Genomic DNA, 9854 nt, shown 5'->3' with positions numbered 1-9854 from the left:
AGCCAGAGCTCCCAGGGACTAAACCACTACCCATAGACTACACATGGGCAGACCCTTGGCTCCAGCTGCATGTGTAGCAGAGGATGGCCTTGTTGAACACCAATGGGAGGAGAAGCCCTGTGTCCTGCCAAGGCTGGACACCTCAGTGTACGGGAATGTCAGGGAGGGAGGTGAGAAGGTGTGGGTGTTTAGGTGGGGGAAAGGGGGTAACATTTGAAATGTAAATAAAAAAAATCCAATTAAAGAAATATTGTGGGGCTGGGGATTTAGCTCAGTGGTAGAGCGCTTACCTAGGAAGCGCAAGGCCCTGGGTTCGGTCCCCAGCTCCGGAAAAAAAAAAGATTTAAAAAAAAAAGATTTTAAAGAAATATTGTTTATTTCTGTAGGTAGAATTCCATGCTCCTAGAAATATATGTTAAGTTCTAACTATCGAACCTATTAATGCAACAATGTTGGAACTAGGGTTGTATTAGTTATTTCGCATAGTTGTGACATATTCCTGATAAAAGTAACATAAAAGATGGCTTTAAAATATTGATGTCCTATAGCAGTGTTTATATTTACTTGGCCTGTGAGCCTGATTACAAAGGTGTCATCAAAGTGTACTCGACCACAGCTGTCCACACACATTGCAGAGGTCCCAGAAGCAAAGACAATCCATAACATATTTTCACGGGTCAAAATCAGTAAACGCCACCTTCCATTGTGCAGAAGCTTCCGGAATCTCCCAAAATACCAAGGGTGGAGAAAAGACCAACCAAGAATTCTAAACATCAGTCTATGGGGCACATTTCAGATTCAAACCATATTAAGGATCTTTCAAGATGTAATCAAATTGAGTTCATGAGACTGAGGTGGGCTCTAATCCAGTGGCTTTCATACACAGTGTAACACACAGGAGGATTTAATGTGAAGACATGCAGATGGTGTAGTGATGGCGAATCAACAAGTCAAGAAACACCTCGGATTGCAAACCAACATCTGAAGCTAACATGTTCTCTAAGAGCTTCAAGAGTACCCAACCCTGACAAGACCTTGACTAAACTCCTAGACACCAGTGTGTGAAGCAATACATTAATTTCATTTTATTTTTTATTTCGCCCAATAATTTTTATTGGATTTTTTATTTACATTTCAAATGTTGTTCCCTTTCCCAGTCTCCTGTCCATTAACCCCCTATCCCATCCCCTCCTCCCCCTTCTTCTATGGTGGTGTTCCCCCTCCCCAACCACCCACTCCTTCCCACACATTCCCCTACACTGGGGGGGAGTTGTCCAGCCAAGGGCTTCTCCTCCCTTTGGTGCCCAACAAGGCCATCCTCTGCTACATATGCAGCCGGAGCCATGGGTCTCTCCATGTGTAGTCTTTATTTTAATCCAAGTTGGTTACATCAGTCTTAGTAATCGAACTCCACCTTCCTTCCCTGACCCCATCCCACCATCAATTGCTGAGATCTCTTTCGGTAATAATAAAGGGAATCTTTAAAAACATGGAGTATCATGCTTCAGACATGAACAAAAACATAACGGGCAGCAAAAGCTGTTAGTGACTTTACAAAGCAAGTACACAAATGAGACTGTGCTACATTGTCTACTACAAACAGTTGAAAAGTCCAAGACGTGTACACAGGAGGATCATTGAAAGGAAAAAATGAACACTAACAGTCTCCTGCAGCGAATACTTGTATTGGGTAGATTTTAGACATTTTACTTAAATGTCTATATTTTAGATAGTTAAAGATTTTAGACATCCACTACATTTAATCTCCTTTCACCTGAAATAACAAGGTCCCTAAGCTCATAGCCCCAAGGTCTACAGGGGTTCGTGTCCAAGCAGCAGCACTGCCCACAGCTGCATCATCTAGAAGCCTTTGTGTATGAGCAACAGCAAAGCTGTCAACTGTGTTACCCAGAAGCCTTTGCACTCAAAAATAGTGCACACACACTGCCTTATCCAGAAGCCTATGGGCCCCAGGCAGCAACAAGGATTGGAAGCATGCAAGGCCCATTTCTCCCACATGTCATTGCTAGAAAGACTGATGTCATCACCTCAGGTAGAATGACACTCCAACTTGAAGTGTGCTTAATAAGCACAAAGTGAACCTCAGTTTTCCCAGTGGAGGATGTGGGTTTGTAATACTGGCTTCCCGAAGATCCAAGTGGTTTGTAATGAAGTTCATGGCACCGTCAAGAAGAGCTGTGTATTCCTAGGTCCTCCAGAATTCCAGATGTGTCAATTGCACAGCTGTTTGCATTCTAGAAAAGAGAGAACTTGTTTATATGTGACAGAAAGTGAAATATTGGCGATGTAATACACCAAGTGAATTTTGAAAATCCTAGAGTGTGGGTGAGTAAGTACTGAATTCTAGATAAATCACTAAAATGTGGATTATGCCCAGTCAGCACTTTTTCAGGGTGGGAGGGTGCCTAGTTCATGGAAGGCAGATTGCCCAAATTGCCCAGGTATTGTCTTTATTCTCAGAATGAGTTGGAACATCCAGAAATGATTGTTGTCGATTATCACCATAAATAGACTGATTGGGAATCCTCTGCTATTGTTGGCACAAAAGCACTTGGGGATAAAGACTGCTGTACTAGGATTTCTCCAACAGCAGAGGAGTCAGAATGCTGGGCTGACATTCAGGGCTGTCCAGTGGGCATAAGATGGGCATGACTGGGAACTGGCTTGTCCTGCCTGGTTCTTCCTTATACACCTAAATGTAACCTTCCTCCAATGAGGTTATCACATGCACAGGGCTTAGCGTAAGGCCTCACACCTACTTGGTAGGTCCTGAGAAATTTCCCTCTTTAGTTAAATTTCCCTCTTTAGTTATAACTGGCTGAGTTCATTAGTGTTTCTCATTTGTAAATATTTTTAGGGCTGACAAACCACTAGTATTGGATAACCCATTAGAGGGCTCAACCCTAGAGAACACTGGTTTTCCCGCTCTTGGTACTCATTAATTGCCTCTAACACTTCATGTAGTGGACTTATGAGAATTCCCCTGACCGTGCTGGCACAGCAACTTGGGTTGTCAACATTCAGATCTTGTCTAGAAAACCCCATTGTTAAAAGAGATATGGTGGGTTGGGGATTTAGCTCAGTGGTAGAGCACTTGCCTAGCAAGCGCAAGGCCCTGGGTTCGGTCCCCAGCTCCGAAGAAAAGAAAAGAAAAAAAAAGAGTTATGGTTAGAGCTTCCTAGAAGATACACTCTTGCACCATATAGCAAAAATAATTAAAGACAAAGAGGTCATAGGTTAAGTTGAGAGACGCAAAATAAAAATTTCAAAACTAAGAGCACATGCATGATTTTTTAAAAGCATTAATAAAAGTAAAAGAGTCTCCCTAATATAAAGAGGATTTAATGGAATATTTTCCAAATGGATTTTTGGATTTCCAATAAAAATATTTTTATGGAAATGGCAATGAAAAGACCTATAATTTTCAATTTTATCAAATGACGCACATGATGTTATATTTCTTGTTAGTTCTGCCCAACCAAAAGTTTGACCTAAATGTATTTATTATGATATTATTAATTATGCCAGTATCTGTCCTTTCATAATATTCTTTTCACTGAGAGTTGAATGTCCTTGTATAGAAAACACTGTTTTTAAATAGCCTATAAACTTTATGAATGGTAGAAATAATGACAAATCCAGAGTTTTAATATTGAAAGGCAATATCTTAGATATTGTTAATATTTTACATATGTAATGCTTAATCTTAAAGGATATTATGGCTTTGTAGACCAACAAAGAACATATCTAATAAGTTTTAAAAATTTACTTAGCCTACTGGTCCTCCTACAGGGTTGCCCTCCTCCTCATCTTCTTCCAGTTTTTCCCTAATTCAACCAAAGGGGCCAGCAGCTTCTGTCCATTGGTTGGTTGTAAATATCTGCCCTTGACTCTTTCAGCTGCTTGTTGGATATTTTGGAGACAGTCATGATAGCTCTCTTTTTGGGAGCACTCCATAACCTCAGTAATAGTGTCAGGCCTTGGGGCTTCCCCTTGAACTGGATCCCACTTTGGACCTGTCACTGGACCTCCTTTTCCTCAGGCTCTTCTCCATTTTTGTTTCTGCATTTCTTTCAGTCAGGAACAATTAGGGGTCAGAATACTGACTGTGGGATGGCAACCCTGTCCCTCACTTGACGCCCTGTCTTTCTGCTGGAGGTGGGCTCTACAAGTTCCCTCTCCCCACTGTAGGGCCTTTCATCTAAGGCCCCTCCCTTGAGTCCTGAGAGTCTCTCACCTCCCGGGTTTCTGGTACGTTCTGGAGGGTTCCCCACACACACCTCCTACCTCCTGAGGTCGCCTGTGTCCATTCTGTCTTCTAGCCCTCAGGGCTTCAGGCCTTTTCCCTCACCCAATATCTGATCATGTTCTTCTCTTTCCCTCCCTGTCCTTTTCCCACACTAGTCCCTCCCTCACTCCCCCCCACCCCGCCTTTGATTGTTTTCTTCTCCCTCACTTGAGCCCTTCAGCTTGTTAATCTTATTGAGTTCTGTGGAGTGTATCTTGGGTATTCTGTACTTTTTTGGCTAATATCCACTTATTAGTGAGTACCTACCAAGCATGTCCTTTTGGATCTGAGTTACCTCACTCAGAATGACATTTTCTAGTTCCATCCATTTGCCTGAAAAACTCGCGATGTCCTTGTATTTAATAGCGGAGTAGTATTCCACTGTGCAAATGAACCACATTTTCTGTATCTATTAACCTAAACCTCCAAGAGCTCTCAGACACTGGACCACCAACCAGGTGGCATACATCAGCTAATATACACCATCACATACACAGCGGAGAGGACTGCCGGGTCTGGGTTCAGTCAGAGAAGATGCACCTAACCCTCAAGAGACTGGAGGCCCCAAGGAGTGGAGAAGTCTGATGGGGTGAGGGCTAGGGGGTGGGGAAATCCTCATGGAGACAGGGAGGGGAGCATGGGAGGTGAGGTAGAGTCAGAGGGTTGACTGGTAGGTAGATAAAATCTGAAGTGTTAGAGAGAGAGAGAGAGAGAGAGAGAGAGAGAGAGAGAGAGAGAGAGAGAGAGAGAAGAAAAAAAGAGGAGTAGAGAGATGGATCAGTGGTTAAGAGCACTGGCTGCTCTACCAGAGGACCTGGGTTCAATTCACAGCGCCCACGTGGCAGCTCTCAACTGTCATTAACTCCTGTTCCAGAGGATCTGACACCCTCAAACAGACATACATGTAGTCAAATTACCAATGTGCATAAAAAATAAATTTAAAAAAGAGACAAAAAAGTTTTTTTAAAAACGAAATACAGGGGTTGGGGATTTTAGCTCAGCGGTAGAGCGCTTGCCTAGCAAGCACAAGGCCCTGGGTTCAGTCCCCAGCTCCGAAAAAAAGAAAAGAAAAAAAAATGAAATACAAATTGCCACAAAAAATAATACTTAATTAAAAATACATTATAGGCTGGTGAGATGACATTGGCTGTCCTTCCAGAGGTCCTAAGTTCAGTTCTCGGCAAACACATGGTGATTAATCACCATTGATAAAAGGGATCTGATGCCCTCTTCTGGCAGCAGGTATACATGAAGACAGAGCACTCATGAATGAAGAAATAATTTTTTTAAAGTTTAAAAAAATATATTATAAAGTTCATAGTGAGGCTTTTAAGTAAAAAGGAATCTTCTAGGATATGGAAAGAGAAATAAGAAAAAAGTAGAGGGAAAGAATATGGTCAAAGTCCACATTTATACACTAAAATATCATAGGGAATTCCTTTACTTTGTGTAATAAAATATTCACTAATAAAAATATAAATTGAATATACACTGTAAAAGTAGAGTGAAAACAGGGAATCTATTGTCACAGAAGCCATCCACTGTAGAAATGTGATTAAGAAACGACAGTCATGGGCAAAGATATCCTTTTAGAATCAATGAGTTCTTTTTCAGAAGTAACTCCCAATGCTTTCTACTTCGGCAATATATATATATATATATATATATATATATATATATATATATATATATATATATATATAACCATTGTGTCTGTAACTGTAGGATTAGATTTTTAAAAACCTACTTTATATGCATTTTTAAATACTTTAACCTCTCCTCTAGCACACCATCCACCTGAGCTAGTGAAATGGGGAGGTTAATAGGCCAAAGAACGATATGGGCCTGTTTAGAAATAGTTCTTTGGTGTGATTCCAATTGTTGTTGTCAGGAGATCAGCAGTTCGGTTTACACACAACCAGAGTGTTTGTTTGATCCACTGCCAAGTACCATTTGTGAATCAGCAATGGCAGTTCAATCCAGAAGAAACCTCAAGGCTCTGCAAATCAGCTCAAGTTAGAGGAAGTGGCAAGAAGTGGCAAGGAGCCTCCAAGACATCACAGTAAGTTCGGTGAATATGGCAGCATGCTCTTGGACTTTACAATGGCAGGGAAAGTTTGGGACAGTTGTGTGAGGGAAATTATGTCACTAGCCATTTCCGGATGATGTTTAAAATTCCTGCTTTACTGGAGTTTCTATGGCCAAAATAATTGTGCATATTTCATGTCCAGTGTCCTGATTTACTAGAAAGTGTCCAACCCAAACATCTCTTCAGGGATTATATGACTGAACATTTCTGAAAAAGTGTGAAGTCAAAAATGATGGTGAACAACTGTGATTTCATCACTTGAGAGACAGGCAGGAAGAACTAGGAGTTTAGGTCTATCCTGGGCTAAATAGCATCATTCAATCAGCCTGAAACCCCAAAATAAATTCTTTCCTGTGACACTGTCATCCATCTAATGATCAGTAATCCACTATCTTGCCCTGAACTTGAACAACCAACAGAAACATCTGAAATCAGAGATTGGTTTCCATTCAAGGTTCTAGTTTCTTAGACCTGAAATGAAGTGCAAAGATTTTCATTTGTAACTGGATCCAAGTGCTTCTGCTGTGGCTGCTGCTGCTCTCTGGGGGGACACCATTTGGGAAGCATTGTCTCCTTGAGAAGGAGGGTGTAACAACCAAAAGAAAGACAGCATGTGCAGTGTGTTGTCTCCTGAAACCTGTGATGAGCAGGACCTGTGACTGACCAGAGGGTGAGCTTGCCCATGGTATCTGAGTGATACTGTGAGGGACACAGGAATCTTCATTCGCTGTAGGCTTATTGTCACAAAAACTGTACTAAAACCTACCAGGTTAAACCGATAGCAACAGGTGTTAGTGAGGATGCAGAGTCACTGGAACCTTTACAGTGTTGCTAGTAGAAACTTAATGTGCTAAATTTAGCATGTTGTGAAAGGTCAGGTAAATCTTCAGAAAGCTTAAATAGAATTATCCCATGACACAGCAATTTTTATTCCAAGGATATGCTTGGGAAGATTGAAAACACCTTCACTCTGTCCATGAACATTCATGGTACAACTATTCATAATTGATAGAAGGTTCAAAATAACCCAAATGTTAGTTAATGGATAAACCAAATGTATATTTATGTATCTGTTAAAAAAAAGACTGGGAGTTAGGGAAATAGTTCACCTAATAATGTGCTTGCCATGCATATCTCCAGTGCTGGCCAATTACCTTACTTGTCATATAATTCCTGAGGATCAAAACCAGGGATTGCCTCCACATGCACCAATATATATGTGTATTTGACAAAGATCAACAGGCATGCATTCAAATATACACATAAACAAATAAAACTGCAAATAAATAAATTTGTTTATTAAATAAATAAATAAATACATATCTCCCCTGGGGAGAATTAATATCATAATAATCTTTCATCTTCTAAACAAAGTGTAAACCTCTGTTTCCATGCACTGTATTTAACTTTGTCAGTAATGTTCATCATTTTAGTGTTAACAGACGCTTTTCTGTTTAAAACTTTTTATTACATTTATGTAGTGTGTATGTGTTTACAGTATGTTGGTAATTTTAACTGCCTTTCTTATCAGGACATTGGCCAGCTTCTGGGCCATCTGCCGGACCCCTCAATGACCAGCAGAATGGGGATTGGAAGCCTTTCTGTTAAGTAGACTGAGATTGTGTTGGGTCTTTTCTGGGACCATTTTATCTTTAGAGTAAAAGTCATAGAATGACAGTTGTACTGAGAATATGTTTTCCTGGCTAGCCCTGCCACCCCTACCCTACAGCTCTAGCCTGATACCCCTCATGGCATTGTGGAAACGGAGTCTTCCAACATCTCCGTGCTCTAGGCCTCTGCAGGAATATCTTAGGGAAGTTGCAGCTTCTGCACCATCTGTCTGAAATCTGGATCACTCAATGGAAACTGGATCAGGAAACTCATATCCCACACACATCAGTTTGGCACCTTGCACACTTCATCCATGTTGTGTTGGCATTCCTATCCTATGAGACCAGGATATTCATATTGTAAGAAAACCCAGGGGTGTAGCACTCAGTCTCATCAACCATAGTTCTATGGTTGATTGATTGCCAACTATCCATCCCCCCCCCCAGACAATAAGGACTTACCAATGAATAAAGTGTGTCTTGGTATAGCCCACAGCCCTCTGAAAAACACTATGACCTTGGGAAATGAGTCAACATGTGTTGTATAGCTCTTTCTTCTAAACTGAAAGATTACTCCAGAGAAAGAGGAGAAAGGTTATTAGACACAAAAAGTAAATAAGATTTATGAAGTTCAGGATGCTTCTGAAACTTAGAAGGTTTGTGAGACCCTCTCCCAAGTTACAGAAGCAGAACAAGTGTAGTAGAGAGGCTGTTCAGGCAGCTGAGCTTTCTGCGAGCACTTTAGGCTGCTCCAGGGACCAGCTTTTCCTGGGATGAGTTTTCTGGTGATGCAGCTGCCTTTGAGTTAGTCAGGTTCTGTTGAAAATAATCTGCACGAGAGTTACCTACAACTATGTCAATTAAGCAGGTTAAGAGTATAAGGGTCCAGTGTGCAGAAACAGTGCAGATGTGGCTGCTGTGTCACATGAGTATCAGTAGCTGGCAGAGAGGAGATGGGCTATGTCTATGTTGAGTGTTCTGATCTATGAGCATCTGAACAATCAGTAGCCTGACAATCCCTGAAAAAGAGCAACCCTGAGGCGACCACCAGTCTGGTACTAGGGAACTGCCAGAGACAACCACCAATCTGGTGCTGCAAAGGCCTGGGGGTGCAGACCACGCTCAAGATGAACCCTACCTAGTGCCACAATGCAAAAGCAGGGCATAGCACTCCTGAGACAACCCCAGACACTCACAGACCCTGGACATCACTAAGAGGAACAAGTAAGTAGTGGAGAAATGGAAGAGAAAGAGAAATAGAACCATGTGGGCACAATGAAAAGAGGCAGAACTGGAGACTTGAGGGTAGTAAGGAACTGCCTGATTTGAGTAGCCAGTGGTACCACCTGGGACCATGGTAGGGTCCTGGCCTATCCAAAACCAGCCACATCTGGATCCATGGCCATGCAGTAGCAAGGGTTTGTTAACACCAAAGGCCAGACAGATATCTCTTGTCTGAGCTGCCAGGCATGGTGGGGTCTGACAGCTGTACAGAACTGGTCCCACCCATCACAAAGGTATCTTGAGAGACTTGGCCTTGCAAGAACAGGATTACTGACCCTACCCATAGCCAGCTGTGGTACTTAGTTGAGGGAGAGCTGGTCCCAAGAATATGAGTATTTATTCAGGCTCTTAGCCTATGTCTTTTTATCAGGAAATTGAGTCCATTGATGTTGAGAGAGAGAGAGAGAGAGAGAGAGAGAGAGAGAGAGAGAGAGAGAGATATTAAGAACCAACAATTGTTGCTTCCTGTTATTCTTGTTAGAGGTGGAATTATATTTGTGTGGTTCTCATATTTTGGGTTTGTTGTGAGATTAATTTTTCTTGGGTGTAGTCTCCCTCCTTG

General features: G+C 41.7%; 1 long non-coding RNA gene and 1 other non-coding gene across 2 annotated transcripts; one reads left to right on the top strand and one right to left on the bottom strand.

Moving 5' to 3' along the window:
• Positions 1-1348: 1348 nt before the first annotated feature.
• On the bottom strand, positions 1349-5186 carry LOC134486184 (uncharacterized). The gene is made up of 2 exons (XR_010064989.1): positions 4577-5186; positions 1349-2255 (listed from the first exon to the last, which is right to left on the bottom strand). It is a non-coding gene; the product is annotated as an uncharacterized LOC134486184 (long non-coding RNA).
• Positions 5187-8897: 3711 nt separating this feature from the next.
• LOC120102054 (small nucleolar RNA SNORA17) lies at positions 8898-9025 on the top strand. The gene has a single exon (XR_005503088.1). It is a non-coding gene; the product is annotated as a small nucleolar RNA SNORA17 (small nucleolar RNA).
• Positions 9026-9854: the final 829 nt, after the last annotated feature.

Source organism: Rattus norvegicus, chromosome 3 (genome assembly GCF_036323735.1).
Source record: "Rattus norvegicus strain BN/NHsdMcwi chromosome 3, GRCr8, whole genome shotgun sequence".
NCBI lineage: Eukaryota > Metazoa > Chordata > Mammalia > Rodentia > Muridae > Rattus > Rattus norvegicus.
This window is presented reverse-complemented; position numbering and strand designations above follow the sequence as displayed.